The sequence below is a fragment of the Opisthocomus hoazin genome, chromosome 13 (assembly GCF_030867145.1).
Source record: "Opisthocomus hoazin isolate bOpiHoa1 chromosome 13, bOpiHoa1.hap1, whole genome shotgun sequence".
Taxonomy (NCBI): Eukaryota; Metazoa; Chordata; class Aves; order Opisthocomiformes; family Opisthocomidae; genus Opisthocomus; species Opisthocomus hoazin.
The window spans coordinates 10123876-10146682 of NC_134426.1; positions in this window are offsets into that span (position 1 = coordinate 10123876).

The following is a 22807-nucleotide window of genomic DNA, read 5'->3' on the forward strand; positions in this document are numbered from 1 at the left end:
TGTTGCTCAGCCTCATCTGCCCATGGCACTGCTCGCACAGAGGCACAGAGACTGGGGCTGCTTGCTTGTCTTGCCACCTCCAACTTCAAACGTAATCATGGGTGGTCCGTGCTGGGCGCCTCCAGCAGCCCTGCTCTGAAAAGAAGAACATCTGCAGAGAGATTACAGGCAGAAAAAGCTAGCCTGTAAAGCTGTTGCTCAGCCTCATCTGCCCATGGCACTGCTCGCACAGAGGCACAGAGACTGGGGCTGCTTGCTTGTCTTGCCACCTCCAACTTCAAACGTAGCTTTGGGGGGTCCGTGCAGGGGGCCTCCAGCTGCGCTGTTCCGAAAATGCGAACGTCTGCAGATAGCTCTCAGGCAGAAAGAGCTAGCCTGGAAAGCTGTTGCTCAGCCTCATCTGCCCATGGCTCTGTTCGCACAGAGGCACAGAGACTGGGGCTGCTTGCTTGTCTTGAGACCTCAAACTTCAAACGTATCTTAGGTGGTCCGTGCTGGGCGCCTCCAGCAGCACTGCTCTGAAAAGGCGAAATTCTGCAGATAGCTCTCAGCCAGAAAGAGCTAGCCTGGAAAGCTGTTGCTCAGCCTCATCTGCCCATGGCACTGCTCGCACAGAGGCACAGAGACTGGGGCTGCTTGCTTGTCTTGAGACCTCAAACTTCAAACGTATCTTAGGTGGTCCGTGCTGGGCGCCTCCAGCAGCACTGCTCTGAAAAGGCGAAATTCTGCAGATAGCTCTCAGCCAGAAAGAGCTAGCCTGGAAAGCTGTTGCTCAGCCTCATCTGCCCATGGCACTGCTCGCACAGAGGCACAGAGACTGGGGCTGCTTGCTTGTCTTGCCCCCTCAAACTTCAAACGTAACTTTGGGGGGTACGTGCAGGGGGCGTCCGGCAGCCCTGCTCCGAAAATGCAAATGTCTGCAGATAGCTCGCAGGCAGAAAGAGCTAGCCTGGAAAGCTGTTACTCAGCCTCATCTGCCCATGGCACTGCTCGCACAGAGGCACAGAGACTGGGGCTGCTTGCTTGTCTTGCCACCTCAAACTTCAAACGTATTCTTGGGTGGTCCGTGCTGGGCGCCTCCAGCAGCCCTGCTCTGAAAAGGACAACGTCTGCAGACAGATTGCAGGCAGAAAGAGCTAGCCTGGAAAGCTGTTGCTCAGCCTCATCTGCCCATGGCACTGCTCGCACAGAGGCACAGAGACTGGGGCTGCTTGCTTGTCTTGCCACCTCCAACTTCAAAAATACTTTTGTGGGTACGTGCAGGGGGCCTCCGTCAGCCCTGCTTCAAAAATACAAACGTCTGCAGATAGCTCTCAGGAATAAAGAGCTAGCCTGGAAAGCTGTTGCTCAGCCTCATCTGCCCATGGCACTGCTCGCACAGAGGCACAGAGACTGGGGCTGCTTGCTTGTCTTGCCACCTCAAACTTCAAAAATACTTTTGTGGGTACGTGCAGGGGGCCTCCGGCAGCCCTGCTTCAAAAATACAAACGTCTGCAGATAGCTCTCAGGAATAAAGAGCTAGCCTGGAAAGCTGTTGCTCAGCCTCATCTGCCCATGGCACTGCTTGCACAGAGGCACAGAGACTGGGGCTGCTTGCTTGTCTTGCCACCTCAAAATTCAAACGTAGATTTGGGGGTCCATGCAAGGGGCCTGCGGCAGCCCTGCTCCCAAAATGCGAACGTCTGCAGATAGCTCACAGCCAGAAAGAGCTAGCCTGGAAAGCTGTTGGTCAGCCTCATCTGCCCATGGCACTGCTCGCACAGAGGCACAGAGACTGGGGCTGCTTGCTTGTCTTGCCCCCTCAAACTTCAAACGTAGCTTTGGGGGTCCGTGCAGGGGGCCTGCGGCAGACCTGCTCCCAAAATGCGAACGTCTGCAGATAGCTCACAGGCAGAAAGAGCTAGCCTGGAAAGCTGTTGCTCAGCCTCATCTGCCCATGGCACTGCTCGCACAGAGGCACAGAGACTGGGGCTGCTTGCTTGTCTTGCCACCTCCAACTTCAAACGTAGCTTTGGGGGGTCCGTGCAGGGGGCCTCCAGCTGCGCTGTTCCGAAAATGCGAACGTCTGCAGATAGCTCTCAGGCAGAAAGAGCTAGCCTGGAAAGCTGTTGCTCAGCCTCATCTGCCCATGGCTCTGTTCGCACAGAGGCACAGAGACTGGGGCTGCTTGCTTGTCTTGAGACCTCAAACTTCAAACGTATCTTAGGTGGTCCGTGCTGGGCGCCTCCAGCAGCACTGCTCTGAAAAGGCGAAATTCTGCAGATAGCTCTCAGCCAGAAAGAGCTAGCCTGGAAAGCTGTTGCTCAGCCTCATCTGCCCATGGCACTGCTCGCACAGAGGCACAGAGACTGGGGCTGCTTGCTTGTCTTGAGACCTCAAACTTCAAACGTATCTTAGGTGGTCCGTGCTGGGCGCCTCCAGCAGCCCTGCTCTGAAAAGGACAACGTCTGCAGACAGATTGCAGGCAGAAAGAGCTAGCCTGGAAAGCTGTTGCTCAGCCTCATCTGCCCATGGCACTGCTCGCACAGAGGCACAGAGACTGGGGCTGCTTGCTTGTCTTGCCACCTCCAACTTCAAAAATACTTTTGTGGGTACGTGCAGGGGGCCTCCGTCAGCCCTGCTTCAAAAATACAAACGTCTGCAGATAGCTCTCAGGAATAAAGAGCTAGCCTGGAAAGCTGTTGCTCAGCCTCATCTGCCCATGGCACTGCTCGCACAGAGGCACAGAGACTGGGGCTGCTTGCTTGTCTTGCCACCTCCAACTTCAAAAATACTTTTGTGGGTACGTGCAGGGGGCCTCCGGCAGCCCTGCTTCAAAAATACAAACGTCTGCAGATAGCTCTCAGGAATAAAGAGCTAGCCTGGAAAGCTGTTGCTCAGCCTCATCTGCCCATGGCACTGCTTGCACAGAGGCACAGACACTGGGGCTGCTTGCTTGTCTTGCCACCTCAAAATTCAAACGTAGATTTGGGGGTCCATGCAAGGGGCCTGCGGCAGCCCTGCTCCCAAAATGCGAACGTCTGCAGATAGCTCACAGCCAGAAAGAGCTAGCCTGGAAAGCTGTTGGTCAGCCTCATCTGCCCATGGCACTGCTCGCACAGAGGCACAGAGACTGGGGCTGCTTGCTTGTCTTGCCCCCTCAAACTTCAAACGTAGCTTTGGGGGTCCGTGCAGAGGGCCTGCGGCAGACCTGCTCCCTAAATGCGAACGTCTGCAGATAGCTCACAGGCAGAAAGAGCTAGCCTGGAAAGCTGTTGCTCAGCCTCATCTGCCCATGGCACTGCTCGCACAGAGGCACAGAGACTGGGGCTGCTTGCTTGTCTTGCCACCTCAAACTTCAAAAGTATCTTAGGTGGTCCGTGCTGGGCGCCTCCAGCAGCCCTGCTCTGAAAAGGACAACGTCTGCAGACAGATTGCAGGCAGAAAGAGCTAGCCTGGAAAGCTGTTGCTCAGCCTCATCTGCCCATGGCACTGCTCGCACAGAGGCACAGAGACTGGGACTGCTTGCTTGTCTTGCCACATCAAACTTCAAACGTATCTGAGGTGGTCCGTGCTGGGCGCCTCCAGCACCCCTGCTCTGAGAAGGCGAAATTCTGCAGATAGCTCTCAGCCAGAAAGAGCTAGCCTGGAAAGCTGTTGCTCAGCCTCATCTGCCCATGGCACTGCTCGCACAGAGGCACAGAGACTGGGGCTGCTTGCTTGTCTTGCCCCCTCAAACTTCAAACGTAACTTTGGGGGGTACGTGCAGGGGGCGTCCGGCAGCCCTGCTCCGAAAATGCAAATGTCTGCAGATAGCTCGCAGGCAGAAAGAGCTAGCCTGGAAAGCTGTTACTCAGCCTCATCTGCCCATGGCACTGCTCGCACAGAGGCACAGAGACTGGGGCTCCTTGCTTGTCTTGCCACCTCCAACTTCAAACGTATTCTTGGGTGGTCCGTGCTGGGCGCCTCCAGCAGCCCTGCTCTGAAAAGGACAACGTCTGCAGACAGATTGCAGGCAGAAAGAGCTAGCCTGGAAAGCTGTTGCTCAGCCTCATCTGCCCATGGCACTGCTCGCACAGAGGCACAGAGACTGGGGCTGCTTGCTTGTCTTGCCACATCAAACTTCAAACGTATCTGAGGTGGTCCGTGCTGGGCGCCTCCAGCACCCCTGCTCTGAGAAGGCGAAATTCTGCAGATAGCTCTCAGCCAGAAAGAGCTAGCCTGGAAAGCTGTTGCTCAGCCTCATCTGCCCATGGCACTGCTCGCACAGAGGCACAGAGACTGGGGCTGCTTGCTTGTCTTGCCACCTCCAACTTCAAACGTAATCATGGGTGGTCCGTGCTGGGCGCCTCCAGCAGCCCTGCTCTGAAAAGAAGAACATCTGCAGAGAGATTACAGGCAGAAAAAGCTAGCCTGGAAAGCTGTTGCTCAGCCTCATCTGCCCATGGCACTGCTCGCACAGAGGCACAGAGACTGGGGCTGCTTGCTTGTCTTGCCACATCAAACTTCAAACTTAGCTTTGGGGGGTCCGTGCAGGAGGTATCTAGCTGCGCTGTTCCGAAAATGCGAACCTCTGCAGATAGCTCTCAGGCAGAAAGAGCTAGCCTAGAAAGCTGTTGCTCAACCACATCTGCCCATGGCACTGCTCGCACAGAGGCACAGAGACTGGGGCTGCTTGCTTGTCTTGAAACCTCCAACTGCAAACTTAGATTAGGTGGTCCGTGCAGGGGGCCTCCAGCTGCGCTGTTCCGAAAATGCGAACGTCTGCAGACAGATTGAAGGCAGAAAGAGCTAGCCTGGAAAGCTGTTGCTCAGCCTCATCTGCCCATGGCACTGCTCGCACAGAGGCACAGAGACTGGGGCTGCTTGCTTGTCTTGCCACATCAAACTTCAAACGTATCTGAGGTGGTCCGTGCTGGGCGCCTCCAGCACCCCTGCTCTGAGAAGGCGAAATTCTGCAGATAGCTCTCAGCCAGAAAGAGCTAGCCTGGAAAGCTGTTGCTCAGCCTCATCTGCCCATGGCACTGCTCGCACAGAGGCACAGAGACTGGGGCTGCTTGCTTGTCTTGCCACCTCCAACTTCAAACGTAGCTTTGGGGGGTCCGTGCAGGGGGCCTCCAGCTGCGCTGTTCCGAAAATGCGAACGTCTGCAGACAGATTGAAGGCAGAAAGAGCTAGCCTGGAAAGCTGTTGCTCAGCCTCATCTGCCCATGGCACTGCTCGCACAGAGGCACAGAGACTGGGGCTGCTTGCTTGTCTTGCCACATCAAACTTCAAACGTATCTGAGGTGGTCCGTGCTGGGCGCCTCCAGCACCCCTGCTCTGAGAAGGCGAAATTCTGCAGATAGCTCTCAGCCAGAAAGAGCTAGCCTGGAAAGCTGTTGCTCAGCCTCATCTGCCCATGGCACTGCTCGCACAGAGGCACAGAGACTGGGGCTGCTTGCTTGTCTTGCCCCCTCAAACTTCAAACGTAACTTTGGGGGGTATGTGCAGGGGGCGTCCGGCAGCCCTGCTCCGAAAATGCAAACGTCTGCAGATAGCTCGCAGGCAGAAAGAGCTAGCCTGGAAAGCTGTTACTCAGCCTCATCTGCCCATGGCACTGCTCGCACAGAGGCACAGAGACTGGGGCTCCTTGCTTGTCTTGCCACCTCAAACTTCAAACGTATTCTTGGGTGGTCCGTGCTGGGCGCCTCCAGCAGCCCTGCTCGGAAAAGGACAACGTCTGCAGACAGATTGCAGGCAGAAAGAGCTAGCCTGGAAAGCTGTTGCTCAGCCTCATCTGCCCATGGCACTGCTCGCACAGAGGCACAGAGACTGGGGCTGCTTGCTTGTCTTGCCACCTCCAACTTCAAAAATACTTTTCTGGGTACGTGCAGGGGGCCTCCGTCAGCCCTGCTTCAAAAATACAAACGTCTGCAGATAGCTCTCAGGAATAAAGAGCTAGCCTGGAAAGCTGTTGCTCAGCCTCATCTGCCCATGGCACTGCTCGCACAGAGGCACAGAGACTGGGGCTGCTTGCTTGTCTTGCCACCTCAAACTTCAAAAATACTTTTGTGGGTACGTGCAGGGGGCCTCCGGCAGCCCTGCTTCAAAAATACAAACGTCTGCAGATAGCTCTCAGGAATAAAGAGCTAGCCTGGAAAGCTGTTGCTCAGCCTCATCTGCCCATGGCACTGCTTGCACAGAGGCACAGACACTGGGGCTGCTTGCTTGTCTTGCCACCTCCAACTTCAAAAATACTTTTGTGGGTACGTGCAGGGGGCCTCCGTCAGCCCTGCTTCAAAAATACAAACGTCTGCAGATAGCTCTCAGGAATAAAGAGCTAGCCTGGAAAGCTGTTGCTCAGCCTCATCTGCCCATGGCACTGCTCGCACAGAGGCACAGAGACTGGGGCTGCTTGCTTGTCTTGCCACCTCAAACTTCAAAAATACTTTTGTGGGTACGTGCAGGGGGCCTCCGGCAGCCCTGCTTCAAAAATACAAACGTCTGCAGATAGCTCTCAGGAATAAAGAGCTAGCCTGGAAAGCTGTTGCTCAGCCTCATCTGCCCATGGCACTGCTTGCACAGAGGCACAGACACTGGGGCTGCTTGCTTGTCTTGCCACCTCAAAATTCAAACGTAGATTTGGGGGTCCATGCAAGGGGCCTGCGGCAGCCCTGCTCCCAAAATGCGAACGTCTGCAGATAGCTCACAGCCAGAAAGAGCTAGCCTGGAAAGCTGTTGGTCAGCCTCATCTGCCCATGGCACTGCTCGCACAGAGGCACAGAGACTGGGGCTGCTTGCTTGTCTTGCCACATCAAACTTCAAACGTAGCTTTGGGGGTCCGTGCAGGGGGCCTGCGGCAGACCTGCTCCCAAAATGCGAACGTCTGCAGATAGCTCACAGGCAGAAAGAGCTAGCCTGGAAAGCTGTTGCTCAGCCTCATCTGCCCATGGCACTGCTCGCACAGAGGCACAGAGACTGGGGCTGCTTGCTTGTCTTGCCACCTCAAACTTCAAAAGTATCTTAGGTGGTCCGTGCTGGGGGCCTCCAGCAGCACTGCTCTGAAAAGGACAACGTCTGCAGACAGATTGAAGGCAGAAAGAGCTAGCCTGGAAAGCTGTTGCTCAGCCTCATCTGCCCATGGCACTGCTCGCACAGAGGCACAGAGACTGGGGCTGCTTGCTTGTCTTGCCACATCAAACTTCAAACGTATCTGAGGTGGTCCGTGCTGGGCGCCTCCAGCACCCCTGCTCTGAGAAGGCGAAATTCTGCAGATAGCTCTCAGCCAGAAAGAGCTAGCCTGGAAAGCTGTTGCTCAGCCTCATCTGCCCATGGCACTGCTCGCACAGAGGCACAGAGACTGGGGCTGCTTGCTTGTCTTGCCCCCTCAAACTTCAAACGTAACTTTGGGGGGTACGTGCAGGGGGCGTCCGGCAGCCCTGCTCCGAAAATGCAAATGTCTGCAGATAGCTCGCAGGCAGAAAGAGCTAGCCTGGAAAGCTGTTACTCAGCCTCATCTGCCCATGGCACTGCTCGCACAGAGGCACAGAGACTGGGGCTGCTTGCTTGTCTTGCCACCTCAAACTTCAAACGTATTCTTGGGTGGTCCGTGCTGGGCGCCTCCAACAGCCCTGCTCTGAAAAGGACAACGTCTGCAGACAGATTGCAGGCAGAAAGAGCTAGCCTGGAAAGCTGTTGCTCAGCCTCATCTGCCCATGGCACTGCTCGCACAGAGGCACAGAGACTGGGGCTGCTTGCTTGTCTTGCCACCTCCAACTTCAAAAATACTTTTGTGGGTACGTGTAGGGGGCCTCCGTCAGCCCTGCTTCAAAAATACAAACGTCTGCAGATAGCTCTCAGGAATAAAGAGCTAGCCTGGAAAGCTGTTGCTCAGCCTCATCTGCCCATGGCACTGCTCGCACAGAGGCACAGAGACTGGGGCTGCTTGCTTGTCTTGCCACCTCAAACTTCAAAAATACTTTTGTGGGTACGTGCAGGGGGCCTCCGGCAGCCCTGCTTCAAAAATACAAACGTCTGCAGATAGCTCTCAGGAATAAAGAGCTAGCCTGGAAAGCTGTTGCTCAGCCTCATCTGCCCATGGCACTGCTTGCACAGAGGCACAGACACTGGGGCTGCTTGCTTGTCTTGCCACCTCAAAATTCAAACGTAGATTTGGGGGTCCATGCAAGGGGCCTGCGGCAGCCCTGCTCCCAAAATGCGAACGTCTGCAGATAGCTCACAGCCAGAAAGAGCTAGCCTGGAAAGCTGTTGGTCAGCCTCATCTGCCCATGGCACTGCTCGCACAGAGGCACAGAGACTGGGGCTGCTTGCTTGTCTTGCCACATCAAACTTCAAACGTAGCTTTGGGGGTCCGTGCAGGGGGCCTGCGGCAGACCTGCTCCCTAAATGCGAACGTCTGCAGATAGCTCACAGGCAGAAAGAGCTAGCCTGGAAAGCTGTTGCTCAGCCTCATCTGCCCATGGCACTGCTCGCACAGAGGCACAGAGACTGGGGCTGCTTGCTTGTCTTGCCACCTCAAACTTCAAAAGTATCTTAGGTGGTCCGTGCTGGGCGCCTCCAGCAGCCCTGCTCTGAAAAGGACAACGTCTGCAGACAGATTGCAGGCAGAAAGAGCTAGCCTGGAAAGCTGTTGCTCAGCCTCATCTGCCCATGGCACTGCTCGCACAGAGGCACAGAGACTGGGACTGCTTGCTTGTCTTGCCACATCAAACTTCAAACGTATCTGAGGTGGTCCGTGCTGGGCGCCTCCAGCACCCCTGCTCTGAGAAGGCGAAATTCTGCAGATAGCTCTCAGCCAGAAAGAGCTAGCCTGGAAAGCTGTTGCTCAGCCTCATCTGCCCATGGCACTGCTCGCACAGAGGCACAGAGACTGGGGCTGCTTGCTTGTCTTGCCCCCTCAAACTTCAAACGTAACTTTGGGGGGTACGTGCAGGGGGCGTCCGGCAGCCCTGCTCCGAAAATGCAAATGTCTGCAGATAGCTCGCAGGCAGAAAGAGCTAGCCTGGAAAGCTGTTACTCAGCCTCATCTGCCCATGGCACTGCTCGCACAGAGGCACAGAGACTGGGGCTCCTTGCTTGTCTTGCCACCTCCAACTTCAAACGTATTCTTGGGTGGTCCGTGCTGGGCGCCTCCAGCAGCCCTGCTCTGAAAAGGACAACGTCTGCAGACAGATTGCAGGCAGAAAGAGCTAGCCTGGAAAGCTGTTGCTCAGCCTCATCTGCCCATGGCACTGCTCGCACAGAGGCACAGAGACTGGGGCTGCTTGCTTGTCTTGCCACATCAAACTTCAAACGTATCTGAGGTGGTCCGTGCTGGGCGCCTCCAGCACCCCTGCTCTGAGAAGGCGAAATTCTGCAGATAGCTCTCAGCCAGAAAGAGCTAGCCTGGAAAGCTGTTGCTCAGCCTCATCTGCCCATGGCACTGCTCGCACAGAGGCACAGAGACTGGGGCTGCTTGCTTGTCTTGCCACCTCCAACTTCAAACGTAATCATGGGTGGTCCGTGCTGGGCGCCTCCAGCAGCCCTGCTCTGAAAAGAAGAACATCTGCAGAGAGATTACAGGCAGAAAAAGCTAGCCTGGAAAGCTGTTGCTCAGCCTCATCTGCCCATGGCACTGCTCGCACAGAGGCACAGAGACTGGGGCTGCTTGCTTGTCTTGCCACATCAAACTTCAAACTTAGCTTTGGGGGGTCCGTGCAGGAGGTATCTAGCTGCGCTGTTCCGAAAATGCGAACCTCTGCAGATAGCTCTCAGGCAGAAAGAGCTAGCCTAGAAAGCTGTTGCTCAACCACATCTGCCCATGGCACTGCTCGCACAGAGGCACAGAGACTGGGGCTGCTTGCTTGTCTTGAAACCTCCAACTGCAAACTTAGATTAGGTGGTCCGTGCAGGGGGCCTCCAGCAGCCCTGCTCTGAAAATGCGAATGTCTGCCGATAGCTCGCAGGCACAAAGAGCTAGCCTGTAAAGCTGTTGCTCAGCCTCATCTGCCCATGGCACTGCTCGCACAGAGGCACAGAGACTGGGGCTGCTTGCTTGTCTTGCCACCTCAAACTTCAAAAGTAGCTTTGGGGTCCGTGAAGGAGGCTTCCGACAGCCCAGCTCTGAAAAGGAGAACGTCTGCAGATAGCTCGCAGGCCGAAAGAGCTAGCCTGGAAAGCTGTTGCTCAGCCTCATCTGCCCATGGCACTGCTCGCACAGAGGCACAGAGACTGGGGCTGCTTGCTTGTCTTGCCACCTCCAACTTCAAACGTAGCTTTGGGGGGTCCGTGCAGGGGGCCTCCAGCTGCGCTGTTCCGAAAATGCGAACGTCTGCAGACAGATTGAAGGCAGAAAGAGCTAGCCTGGAAAGCTGTTGCTCAGCCTCATCTGCCCATGGCACTGCTCGCACAGAGGCACAGAGACTGGGGCTGATTGCTTGTCTTGCCACATCAAACTTCAAACGTATCTGAGGTGGTCCGTGCTGGGCGCCTCCAGCACCCCTGCTCTGAGAAGGCGAAATTCTGCAGATAGCTCTCAGCCAGAAAGAGCTAGCCTGGAAAGCTGTTGCTCAGCCTCATCTGCCCATGGCACTGCTCGCACAGAGGCACAGAGACTGGGGCTGCTTGCTTGTCTTGCCCCCTCAAACTTCAAACGTAACTTTGGGGGGTATGTGCAGGGGGCGTCCGGCAGCCCTGCTCCGAAAATGCAAACGTCTGCAGATAGCTCGCAGGCAGAAAGAGCTAGCCTGGAAAGCTGTTACTCAGCCTCATCTGCCCATGGCACTGCTCGCACAGAGGCACAGAGACTGGGGCTCCTTGCTTGTCTTGCCACCTCAAACTTCAAACGTATTCTTGGGTGGTCCGTGCTGGGCGCCTCCAGCAGCCCTGCTCGGAAAAGGACAACGTCTGCAGACAGATTGCAGGCAGAAAGAGCTAGCCTGGAAAGCTGTTGCTCAGCCTCATCTGCCCATGGCACTGCTCGCACAGAGGCACAGAGACTGGGGCTGCTTGCTTGTCTTGCCACCTCCAACTTCAAAAATACTTTTGTGGGTACGTGCAGGGGGCCTCCGGCAGCCCTGCTTCAAAAATACAAACGTCTGCAGATAGCTCTCAGGAATAAAGAGCTAACCTGGAAAGCTGTTTCTCAGCCTCATCTGCCCATGGCACTGCTCGCACAGAGGCACAGAGACTGGGGCTGCTTGCTTGTCTTGCCACCTCAAACTTCAAAAATACTTTTGTGGGTACGTGCAGGGGGCCTCCGGCAGCCCTGCTTCAAAAATACAAACGTCTGCAGATAGCTCTCAGGAATAAAGAGCTAGCCTGGAAAGCTGTTGCTCAGCCTCATCTGCCCATGGCACTGCTTGCACAGAGGCACAGACACTGGGGCTGCTTGCTTGTCTTGCCACCTCAAAATTCAAACGTAGATTTGGGGGTCCATGCAAGGGGCCTGCGGCAGCCCTGCTCCCAAAATGCGAACGTCTGCAGATAGCTCACAGCCAGAAAGAGCTAGCCTGGAAAGCTGTTGGTCAGCCTCATCTGCCCATGGCACTGCTCGCACAGAGGCACAGAGACTGGGGCTGCTTGCTTGTCTTGCCACATCAAACTTCAAACGTAGCTTTGGGGGTCCATGCAGGGGGCCTGCGGCAGACCTGCTCCCAAAATGCGAACGTCTGCAGATAGCTCACAGGCAGAAAGAGCTAGCCTGGAAAGCTGTTGCTCAGCCTCATCTGCCCATGGCACTGCTCGCACAGAGGCACAGAGACTGGGGCTGCTTGCTTGTCTTGCCACCTCAAACTTCAAAAGTATCTTAGGTGGTCCGTGCTGGGCGCCTCCAGCAGCACTGCTCTGAAAAGGACAACGTCTGCAGACAGATTGAAGGCAGAAAGAGCTAGCCTGGAAAGCTGTTGCTCAGCCTCATCTGCCCATGGCACTGCTCGCACAGAGGCACAGAGACTGGGGCTGCTTGCTTGTCTTGCCACATCAAACTTCAAACGTATCTGAGGTGGTCCGTGCTGGGCGCCTCCAGCACCCCTGCTCTGAGAAGGCGAAATTCTGCAGATAGCTCTCAGCCAGAAAGAGCTAGCCTGGAAAGCTGTTGCTCAGCCTCATCTGCCCATGGCACTGCTCGCACAGAGGCACAGAGACTGGGGCTGCTTGCTTGTCTTGCCCCCTCAAACTTCAAACGTAACTTTGGGGGGTACGTGCAGGGGGCGTCCGGCAGCCCTGCTCCGAAAATGCAAATGTCTGCAGATAGCTCGCAGGCAGAAAGAGCTAGCCTGGAAAGCTGTTACTCAGCCTCATCTGCCCATGGCACTGCTCGCACAGAGGCACAGAGACTGGGGCTGCTTGCTTGTCTTGCCACCTCAAACTTCAAACGTATTCTTGGGTGGTCCGTGCTGGGCGCCTCCAGCAGCCCTGCTCTGAAAAGGACAACGTCTGCAGACAGATTGCAGGCAGAAAGAGCTAGCCTGGAAAGCTGTTGCTCAGCCTCATCTGCCCATGGCACTGCTCGCACAGAGGCACAGAGACTGGGGCTGCTTGCTTGTCTTGCCACCTCCAACTTCAAAAATACTTTTGTGGGTACGTGCAGGGGGCCTCCGTCAGCCCTGCTTCAAAAATACAAACGTCTGCAGATAGCTCTCAGGAATAAAGAGCTAGCCTGGAAAGCTGTTGCTCAGCCTCATCTGCCCATGGCACTGCTCGCACAGAGGCACAGAGACTGGGGCTGCTTGCTTGTCTTGCCACCTCAAACTTCAAAAATACTTTTGTGGGTACGTGCAGGGGGCCTCCGGCAGCCCTGCTTCAAAAATACAAACGTCTGCAGATAGCTCTCAGGAATAAAGAGCTAGCCTGGAAAGCTGTTGCTCAGCCTCATCTGCCCATGGCACTGCTCGCACAGAGGCACAGAGACTGGGGCTGCTTGCTTGTCTTGCCCCCTCAAACTTCAAACGTAGCTTTGGGGGTCCGTGCAGGGGGCCTGCGGCAGACCTGCTCCCAAAATGCGAACGTCTGCAGATAGCTCACAGGCAGAAAGAGCTAGCCTGGAAAGCTGTTGCTCAGCCTCATCTGCCCATGGCACTGCTCGCACAGAGGCACAGAGACTGGGGCTGCTTGCTTGTCTTGCCACCTCAAACTTCAAAAGTATCTTAGGTGGTCCGTGCTGGGCGCCTCCAGCAGCACTGCTCTGAAAAGGACAACGTCTGCAGATAGATTGAAGGCAGAAAGAGCTAGCCTGGAAAGCTGTTGCTCAGCCTCATCTGCCCATGGCACTGCTCGCACAGAGGCACAGAGACTGGGGCTGCTTGCTTGTCTTGCCACATCAAACTTCAAACGTATCTGAGGTGGTCCGTGCAGGGCGCCTCCAGCACCCCTGCTCTGAGAAGGCGAAATTCTGCAGATAGCTCTCAGCCAGAAAGAGCTAGGCTGGAAAGCTGTTGCTCAGCCTCATCTGCCCATGGCACTGCTCGCACAGAGGCACAGAGACTGGGGCTGCTTGCTTGTCTTGCCACCTCCAACTTCAAACGTAATCATGGGTGGTCCGTGCTGGGCGCCTCCAGCAGCCCTGCTCTGAAAAGAAGAACATCTGCAGAGAGATTACAGGCAGAAAAAGCTAGCCTGTAAAGCTGTTGCTCAGCCTCATCTGCCCATGGCACTGCTCGCACAGAGGCACAGAGACTGGGGCTGCTTGCTTGTCTTGCCACCTCCAACTTCAAACGTAGCTTTGGGGGGTCCGTGCAGGGGGCCTCCAGCTGCGCTGTTCCGAAAATGCGAACGTCTGCAGATAGCTCTCAGGCAGAAAGAGCTAGCCTGGAAAGCTGTTGCTCAGCCTCATCTGCCCATGGCTCTGTTCGCACAGAGGCACAGAGACTGGGGCTGCTTGCTTGTCTTGAGACCTCAAACTTCAAACGTATCTTAGGTGGTCCGTGCTGGGCGCCTCCAGCAGCACTGCTCTGAAAAGGCGAAATTCTGCAGATAGCTCTCAGCCAGAAAGAGCTAGCCTGGAAAGCTGTTGCTCAGCCTCATCTGCCCATGGCACTGCTCGCACAGAGGCACAGAGACTGGGGCTGCTTGCTTGTCTTGAGACCTCAAACTTCAAACGTATCTTAGGTGGTCCGTGCTGGGCGCCTCCAGCAGCACTGCTCTGAAAAGGCGAAATTCTGCAGATAGCTCTCAGCCAGAAAGAGCTAGCCTGGAAAGCTGTTGCTCAGCCTCATCTGCCCATGGCACTGCTCGCACAGAGGCACAGAGACTGGGGCTGCTTGCTTGTCTTGCCCCCTCAAACTTCAAACGTAACTTTGGGGGGTACGTGCAGGGGGCGTCCGGCAGCCCTGCTCCGAAAATGCAAATGTCTGCAGATAGCTCGCAGGCAGAAAGAGCTAGCCTGGAAAGCTGTTACTCAGCCTCATCTGCCCATGGCACTGCTCGCACAGAGGCACAGAGACTGGGGCTGCTTGCTTGTCTTGCCACCTCAAACTTCAAACGTATTCTTGGGTGGTCCGTGCTGGGCGCCTCCAGCAGCCCTGCTCTGAAAAGGACAACGTCTGCAGACAGATTGCAGGCAGAAAGAGCTAGCCTGGAAAGCTGTTGCTCAGCCTCATCTGCCCATGGCACTGCTCGCACAGAGGCACAGAGACTGGGGCTGCTTGCTTGTCTTGCCACCTCCAACTTCAAAAATACTTTTGTGGGTACGTGCAGGGGGCCTCCGTCAGCCCTGCTTCAAAAATACAAACGTCTGCAGATAGCTCTCAGGAATAAAGAGCTAGCCTGGAAAGCTGTTGCTCAGCCTCATCTGCCCATGGCACTGCTCGCACAGAGGCACAGAGACTGGGGCTGCTTGCTTGTCTTGCCACCTCAAACTTCAAAAATACTTTTGTGGGTACGTGCAGGGGGCCTCCGGCAGCCCTGCTTCAAAAATACAAACGTCTGCAGATAGCTCTCAGGAATAAAGAGCTAGCCTGGAAAGCTGTTGCTCAGCCTCATCTGCCCATGGCACTGCTTGCACAGAGGCACAGAGACTGGGGCTGCTTGCTTGTCTTGCCACCTCAAAATTCAAACGTAGATTTGGGGGTCCATGCAAGGGGCCTGCGGCAGCCCTGCTCCCAAAATGCGAACGTCTGCAGATAGCTCACAGCCAGAAAGAGCTAGCCTGGAAAGCTGTTGGTCAGCCTCATCTGCCCATGGCACTGCTCGCACAGAGGCACAGAGACTGGGGCTGCTTGCTTGTCTTGCCCCCTCAAACTTCAAACGTAGCTTTGGGGGTCCGTGCAGGGGGCCTGCGGCAGACCTGCTCCCAAAATGCGAACGTCTGCAGATAGCTCACAGGCAGAAAGAGCTAGCCTGGAAAGCTGTTGCTCAGCCTCATCTGCCCATGGCACTGCTCGCACAGAGGCACAGAGACTGGGGCTGCTTGCTTGTCTTGCCACCTCCAACTTCAAACGTAGCTTTGGGGGGTCCGTGCAGGGGGCCTCCAGCTGCGCTGTTCCGAAAATGCGAACGTCTGCAGATAGCTCTCAGGCAGAAAGAGCTAGCCTGGAAAGCTGTTGCTCAGCCTCATCTGCCCATGGCTCTGTTCGCACAGAGGCACAGAGACTGGGGCTGCTTGCTTGTCTTGAGACCTCAAACTTCAAACGTATCTTAGGTGGTCCGTGCTGGGCGCCTCCAGCAGCACTGCTCTGAAAAGGCGAAATTCTGCAGATAGCTCTCAGCCAGAAAGAGCTAGCCTGGAAAGCTGTTGCTCAGCCTCATCTGCCCATGGCACTGCTCGCACAGAGGCACAGAGACTGGGGCTGCTTGCTTGTCTTGAGACCTCAAACTTCAAACGTATCTTAGGTGGTCCGTGCTGGGCGCCTCCAGCAGCCCTGCTCTGAAAAGGACAACGTCTGCAGACAGATTGCAGGCAGAAAGAGCTAGCCTGGAAAGCTGTTGCTCAGCCTCATCTGCCCATGGCACTGCTCGCACAGAGGCACAGAGACTGGGGCTGCTTGCTTGTCTTGCCACCTCCAACTTCAAAAATACTTTTGTGGGTACGTGCAGGGGGCCTCCGTCAGCCCTGCTTCAAAAATACAAACGTCTGCAGATAGCTCTCAGGAATAAAGAGCTAGCCTGGAAAGCTGTTGCTCAGCCTCATCTGCCCATGGCACTGCTCGCACAGAGGCACAGAGACTGGGGCTGCTTGCTTGTCTTGCCACCTCCAACTTCAAAAATACTTTTGTGGGTACGTGCAGGGGGCCTCCGGCAGCCCTGCTTCAAAAATACAAACGTCTGCAGATAGCTCTCAGGAATAAAGAGCTAGCCTGGAAAGCTGTTGCTCAGCCTCATCTGCCCATGGCACTGCTTGCACAGAGGCACAGACACTGGGGCTGCTTGCTTGTCTTGCCACCTCAAAATTCAAACGTAGATTTGGGGGTCCATGCAAGGGGCCTGCGGCAGCCCTGCTCCCAAAATGCGAACGTCTGCAGATAGCTCACAGCCAGAAAGAGCTAGCCTGGAAAGCTGTTGGTCAGCCTCATCTGCCCATGGCACTGCTCGCACAGAGGCACAGAGACTGGGGCTGCTTGCTTGTCTTGCCCCCTCAAACTTCAAACGTAGCTTTGGGGGTCCGTGCAGAGGGCCTGCGGCAGACCTGCTCCCTAAATGCGAACGTCTGCAGATAGCTCACAGGCAGAAAGAGCTAGCCTGGAAAGCTGTTGCTCAGCCTCATCTGCCCATGGCACTGCTCGCACAGAGGCACAGAGACTGGGGCTGCTTGCTTGTCTTGCCACCTCAAACTTCAAAAGTATCTTAGGTGGTCCGTGCTGGGCGCCTCCAGCAGCCCTGCTCTGAAAAGGACAACGTCTGCAGACAGATTGCAGGCAGAAAGAGCTAGCCTGGAAAGCTGTTGCTCAGCCTCATCTGCCCATGGCACTGCTCGCACAGAGGCACAGAGACTGGGACTGCTTGCTTGTCTTGCCACATCAAACTTCAAACGTATCTGAGGTGGTCCGTGCTGGGCGCCTCCAGCACCCCTGCTCTGAGAAGGCGAAATTCTGCAGATAGCTCTCAGCCAGAAAGAGCTAGCCTGGAAAGCTGTTGCTCAGCCTCATCTGCCCATGGCACTGCTCGCACAGAGGCACAGAGACTGGGGCTGCTTGCTTGTCTTGCCCCCTCAAACTTCAAACGTAACTTTGGGGGGTACGTGCAGGGGGCGTCCGGCAGCCCTGCTCCGAAAATGCAAATGTCTGCAGATAGCTCGCAGGCAGAAAGAGCTAGCCTGGAAAGCTGTTACTCAGCCTCATCTGCCCATGGCACTGCTCGCACAGAGGCACAGAGACTGGGGCTCCTTGCTTGTCTTGCCACCTCCAACTTCAAACGTATTCTTGGGTGGTCCGTGCTGGGCGCCTCCAGCAGCCCTGCTCTGAAAAGGACAACGTCTGCAGACAGATTGCAGGCAGAAAGAGCTAGCCTGGAAAGCTGTTGCTCAGCCTCATCTGCCCATGGCACTGCTCGCACAGAGGCACAGAGACTGGGGCTGCTTGCTTGTCTTGCCACATCAAACTTCAAACGTATCTGAGGTGGTCCGTGCTGGGCGCCTCCAGCAGCCCTGCTCTGAGAAGGCGAAATTCTGCAGATAGCTCTCAGCCAGAAAGAGCTAGCCTGGAAAGCTGTTGCTCAGCCTCATCTGCCCATGGCACTGCTCGCACAGAGGCACAGAGACTGGGGCTGCTTGCTTGTCTTGCCACCTCCAACTTCAAACGTAATCATGGGTGGTCCGTGCTGGGCGCCTCCAGCAGCCCTGCTCTGAAAAGAAGAACATCTGCAGAGAGATTACAGGCAGAAAAAGCTAGCCTGGAAAGCTGTTGCTCAGCCTCATCTGCCCATGGCACTGCTCGCACAGAGGCACAGAGACTGGGGCTGCTTGCTTGTCTTGCCACATCAAACTTCAAACTTAGCTTTGGGGGGTCCGTGCAGGAGGTATCTAGCTGCGCTGTTCCGAAAATGCGAACCTCTGCAGATAGCTCTCAGGCAGAAAGAGCTAGCCTAGAAAGCTGTTGCTCAACCACATCTGCCCATGGCACTGCTCGCACAGAGGCACAGAGACTGGGGCTGCTTGCTTGTCTTGAAACCTCCAACTGCAAACTTAGATTAGGTGGTCCGTGCAGGGGGCCTCCAGCTGCGCTGTTCCGAAAATGCGAACGTCTGCAGACAGATTGAAGGCAGAAAGAGCTAGCCTGGAAAGCTGTTGCTCAGCCTCATCTGCCCATGGCACTGCTCGCACAGAGGCACAGAGACTGGGGCTGCTTGCTTGTCTTGCCACATCAAACTTCAAACGTATCTGAGGTGGTCCGTGCTGGGCGCCTCCAGCACCCCTGCTCTGAGAAGGCGAAATTCTGCAGATAGCTCTCAGCCAGAAAGAGCTAGCCTGGAAAGCTGTTGCTCAGCCTCATCTGCCCATGGCACTGCTCGCACAGAGGCACAGAGACTGGGGCTGCTTGCTTGTCTTGCCACCTCCAACTTCAAACGTAGCTTTGGGGGGTCCGTGCAGGGGGCCTCCAGCTGCGCTGTTCCGAAAATGCGAACGTCTGCAGACAGATTGAAGGCAGAAAGAGCTAGCCTGGAAAGCTGTTGCTCAGCCTCATCTGCCCATGGCACTGCTCGCACAGAGGCACAGAGACTGGGGCTGCTTGCTTGTCTTGCCACATCAAACTTCAAACGTATCTGAGGTGGTCCGTGCTGGGCGCCTCCAGCACCCCTGCTCTGAGAAGGCGAAATTCTGCAGATAGCTCTCAGCCAGAAAGAGCTAGCCTGGAAAGCTGTTGCTCAGCCTCATCTGCCCATGGCACTGCTCGCACAGAGGCACAGAGACTGGGGCTGCTTGCTTGTCTTGCCCCCTCAAACTTCAAACGTAACTTTGGGGGGTATGTGCAGGGGGCGTCCGGCAGCCCTGCTCCGAAAATGCAAACGTCTGCAGATAGCTCGCAGGCAGAAAGAGCTAGCCTGGAAAGCTGTTACTCAGCCTCATCTGCCCATGGCACTGCTCGCACAGAGGCACAGAGACTGGGGCTCCTTGCTTGTCTTGCCACCTCAAACTTCAAACGTATTCTTGGGTGGTCCGTGCTGGGCGCCTCCAGCAGCCCTGCTCGGAAAAGGACAACGTCTGCAGACAGATTGCAGGCAGAAAGAGCTAGCCTGGAAAGCTGTTGCTCAGCCTCATCTGCCCATGGCACTGCTCGCACAGAGGCACAGAGACTGGGGCTGCTTGCTTGTCTTGCCACCTCCAACTTCAAAAATACTTTTCTGGGTACGTGCAGGGGGCCTCCGTCAGCCCTGCTTCAAAAATACAAACGTCTGCAGATAGCTCTCAGGAATAAAGAGCTAGCCTGGAAAGCTGTTGCTCAGCCTCATCTGCCCATGGCACTGCTCGCACAGAGGCACAGAGACTGGGGCTGCTTGCTTGTCTTGCCACCTCAAACTTCAAAAATACTTTTGTGGGTACGTGCAGGGGGCCTCCGGCAGCCCTGCTTCAAAAATACAAACGTCTGCAGATAGCTCTCAGGAATAAAGAGCTAGCCTGGAAAGCTGTTGCTCAGCCTCATCTGCCCATGGCACTGCTTGCACAGAGGCACAGACACTGGGGCTGCTTGCTTGTCTTGCCACCTCCAACTTCAAAAATACTTTTGTGGGTACGTGCAGGGGGCCTCCGTCAGCCCTGCTTCAAAAATACAAACGTCTGCAGATAGCTCTCAGGAATAAAGAGCTAGCCTGGAAAGCTGTTGCTCAGCCTCATCTGCCCATGGCACTGCTCGCACAGAGGCACAGAGACTGGGGCTGCTTGCTTGTCTTGCCACCTCAAACTTCAAAAATACTTTTGTGGGTACGTGCAGGGGGCCTCCGGCAGCCCTGCTTCAAAAATACAAACGTCTGCAGATAGCTCTCAGGAATAAAGAGCTAGCCTGGAAAGCTGTTGCTCAGCCTCATCTGCCCATGGCACTGCTTGCACAGAGGCACAGACACTGGGGCTGCTTGCTTGTCTTGCCACCTCAAAATTCAAACGTAGATTTGGGGGTCCATGCAAGGGGCCTGCGGCAGCCCTGCTCCCAAAATGCGAACGTCTGCAGATAGCTCACAGCCAGAAAGAGCTAGCCTGGAAAGCTGTTGGTCAGCCTCATCTGCCCATGGCACTGCTCGCACAGAGGCACAGAGACTGGGGCTGCTTGCTTGTCTTGCCACATCAAACTTCAAACGTAGCTTTGGGGGTCCGTGCAGGGGGCCTGCGGCAGACCTGCTCCCTAAATGCGAACGTCTGCAGATAGCTCACAGGCAGAAAGAGCTAGCCTGGAAAGCTGTTGCTCAGCCTCATCTGCCCATGGCACTGCTCGCACAGAGGCACAGAGACTGGGGCTGCTTGCTTGTCTTGCCACCTCAAACTTCAAAAGTATCTTAGGTGGTCCGTGCTGGGCGCCTCCAGCAGCCCTGCTCTGAAAAGGACAACGTCTGCAGACAGATTGCAGGCAGAAAGAGCTAGCCTGGAAAGCTGTTGCTCAGCCTCATCTGCCCATGGCACTGCTCGCACAGAGGCACAGAGACTGGGACTGCTTGCTTGTCTTGCCACATCAAACTTCAAACGTATCTGAGGTGGTCCGTGCTGGGCGCCTCCAGCACCCCTGCTCTGAGAAGGCGAAATTCTGCAGATAGCTCTCAGCCAGAAAGAGCTAGCCTGGAAAGCTGTTGCTCAGCCTCATCTGCCCATGGCACTGCTCGCACAGAGGCACAGAGACTGGGGCTGCTTGCTTGTCTTGCCCCCTCAAACTTCAAACGTAACTTTGGGGGGTACGTGCAGGGGGCGTCCGGCAGCCCTGCTCCGAAAATGCAAATGTCTGCAGATAGCTCGCAGGCAGAAAGAGCTAGCCTGGAAAGCTGTTACTCAGCCTCATCTGCCCATGGCACTGCTCGCACAGAGGCACAGAGACTGGGGCTCCTTGCTTGTCTTGCCACCTCCAACTTCAAACGTATTCTTGGGTGGTCCGTGCTGGGCGCCTCCAGCAGCCCTGCTCTGAAAATGACAACGTCTGCAGACAGATTGCAGGCAGAAAGAGCTAGCCTGGAAAGCTGTTGCTCAGCCTCATCTGCCCATGGCACTGCTCGCACAGAGGCACAGAGACTGGGGCTGCTTGCTTGTCTTGCCACATCAAACTTCAAACGTATCTGAGGTGGTCCGTGCTGGGCGCCTCCAGCACCCCTGCTCTGAGAAGGCGAAATTCTGCAGATAGCTCTCAGCCAGAAAGAGCTAGCCTGGAAAGCTGTTGCTCAGCCTCATCTGCCCATGGCACTGCTCGCACAGAGGCACAGAGACTGGGGCTGCTTGCTTGTCTTGCCACCTCCAACTTCAAACGTAATCATGGGTGGTCCGTGCTGGGCGCCTCCAGCAGCCCTGCTCTGAAAAGAAGAACATCTGCAGAGAGATTACAGGCAGAAAAAGCTAGCCTGGAAAGCTGTTGCTCAGCCTCATCTGCCCATGGCACTGCTCGCACAGAGGCACAGAGACTGGGGCTGCTTGCTTGTCTTGCCACATCAAACTTCAAACTTAGCTTTGGGGGGTCCGTGCAGGAGGTATCTAGCTGCGCTGTTCCGAAAATGCGAACCTCTGCAGATAGCTCTCAGGCAGAAAGAGCTAGCCTAGAAAGCTGTTGCTCAACCACATCTGCCCATGGCACTGCTCGCACAGAGGCACAGAGACTGGGGCTGCTTGCTTGTCTTGAAACCTCCAACTGCAAACTTAGATTAGGTGGTCCGTGCAGGGGGCCTCCAGCAGCCCTGCTCTGAAAATGCGAATGTCTGCCGATAGCTCGCAGGCACAAAGAGCTAGCCTGTAAAGCTGTTGCTCAGCCTCATCTGCCCATGGCACTGCTCGCACAGAGGCACAGAGACTGGGGCTGCTTGCTTGTCTTGCCACCTCAAACTTCAAAAGTAGCTTTGGGGTCCGTGAAGGAGGCTTCCGACAGCCCAGCTCTGAAAAGGAGAACGTCTGCAGATAGCTCGCAGGCCGAAAGTGCTAGCCTGGAAAGCTGTTGCTCAGCCTCATCTGCCCATGGCACTGCTCGCACAGAGGCACAGAGACTGGGGCTGCTTGCTTGTCTTGCCACCTCCAACTTCAAACGTAGCTTTGGGGGGTCCGTGAAGGGGGCCTCCAGCTGCGCTGTTCCGAAAATGCGAACGTCTGCAGACAGATTGAAGGCAGAAAGAGCTAGCCTGGAAAGCTGTTGCTCAGCCTCATCTGCCCATGGCACTGCTCGCACAGAGGCACAGAGACTGGGGCTGATTGCTTGTCTTGCCACATCAAACTTCAAACGTATCTGAGGTGGTCCGTGCTGGGCGCCTCCAGCACCCCTGCTCTGAGAAGGCGAAATTCTGCAGATAGCTCTCAGCCAGAAAGAGCTAGCCTGGAAAGCTGTTGCTCAGCCTCATCTGCCCATGGCACTGCTCGCACAGAGGCACAGAGACTGGGGCTGCTTGCTTGTCTTGCCCCCTCAAACTTCAAACGTAACTTTGGGGGGTATGTGCAGGGGGCGTCCGGCAGCCCTGCTCCGAAAATGCAAACGTCTGCAGATAGCTCGCAGGCAGAAAGAGCTAGCCTGGAAAGCTGTTACTCAGCCTCATCTGCCCATGGCACTGCTCGCACAGAGGCACAGAGACTGGGGCTCCTTGCTTGTCTTGCCACCTCAAACTTCAAACGTATTCTTGGGTGGTCCGTGCTGGGCGCCTCCAGCAGCCCTGCTCGGAAAAGGACAACGTCTGCAGACAGATTGCAGGCAGAAAGAGCTAGCCTGGAAAGCTGTTGCTCAGCCTCATCTGCCCATGGCACTGCTCGCAC